The sequence below is a fragment of the Arachis hypogaea genome, chromosome 11 (assembly GCF_003086295.3).
Source record: "Arachis hypogaea cultivar Tifrunner chromosome 11, arahy.Tifrunner.gnm2.J5K5, whole genome shotgun sequence".
Taxonomy (NCBI): domain Eukaryota; kingdom Viridiplantae; phylum Streptophyta; class Magnoliopsida; order Fabales; family Fabaceae; genus Arachis; species Arachis hypogaea.
Window position 1 is genome coordinate 105,947,446 of NC_092046.1, and position 1,214 is coordinate 105,948,659.

General features: G+C 41.1%; 1 non-coding gene across 1 annotated transcript; it reads right to left on the bottom strand.

Moving 5' to 3' along the window:
- Positions 1-454: 454 nt before the first annotated feature.
- Positions 455-560, bottom strand: LOC112725613 (small nucleolar RNA R71). The gene has a single exon (XR_003164710.1). It is a non-coding gene; the product is annotated as a small nucleolar RNA R71 (small nucleolar RNA).
- Between the last annotated feature and the right edge of the window lie 654 nt (positions 561-1,214).

A 1,214-nucleotide genomic window follows, 5' to 3' on the forward strand; every position in this document is an offset into this window, starting at 1 on the left:
AGACTTTGTAAGACTGCAGAATCCACTATCGCAAATAATAACGCTAATGCTAATGTGGTAAATCCGAATGAGAATGATCAACAGAGGAGAGTGCTTGGCTCTTATTTTGCCCCTACTGCGGATCTTTATGGAAAAAGTATTGTGGTGCCTCCTATAAATGCAAACAACTTTGAGTTGAAGCCACAATTGGTCACCCTGGTGCAACAAAATTGCCAGTATCATGGACTTCCTCATGAAGATCCAAATCAGTTCATATCTAATTTTCTGCAGATATGTGATACTGTGAAGACAAATGGAGTGAATCCAGAGGTGTACAGACTTATGCTTTTCCTGTTTGCTCTGAGGGATAAAGCAAAGATATGGCTAGATTCCCAACCAAAGGAGAGTCTGAATACTTGGGAAAAGGTCGTTACTGAATTTCTCACTAAATTTTTCCCACCAAAGAAGCTTACTAAGCTTAGGTTGGAGGTTCAGACTTTCAGACAGAAGGAGGGTGAAACTCTTTATGAAGCTTGGGAGAGATACAAGCTACTAACTAGGCAATGCCCTCCAGACATGTTCTCCAAATGGACCCAACTGGATATCTTTTATGAAGGCTTAGGTGAGATGTCCAAGATGAGCTTAGATACTTCTGCAGGCGGTTCATTGCATAAGAAGAAGACACCAGAGGAGACTATTGAGCTGATTGAATTAGTTGCAAGCAACCAATATCTCTACTCATCTAACAGGAATCATGTGAACTCTGAGACCTCTCAAAAGAGAGGTGTGTTGGAAGTAGAAGCTGTTAATGCTCTTCTTACTCAGAACAAGCTTATGTCTCAGCAGATAAATCTACTTACTCAACAGATGGGTGGCATGCAAGTCTCAGCTATCAACACTTAAAATCCACCCCAAGATACCTCCTATGACATGACAGGTAACTTTATGCAAAATGATAATTATGATTATGCTCAACCCTCTTCTGAATAGGTGAATTACATGGGGAGTGGCCCTAGGAATCCCAACAATGATCCATATTCTAAGACATACAACCATGGATGGAGAAATCACCCAAATTTTGGGTGGAGGGACCAACCTCAGAAATCTCAGAACTTCAACAATAGTTCTCAGGGCAGTCTCCAGCAGAACAATGATTTGGAAGCAATATTGACAGGTTTTAGACAGGAAACCAGAGCATCCATCAAGAACCTGGAGATTCAAATGGGTCAATTAGC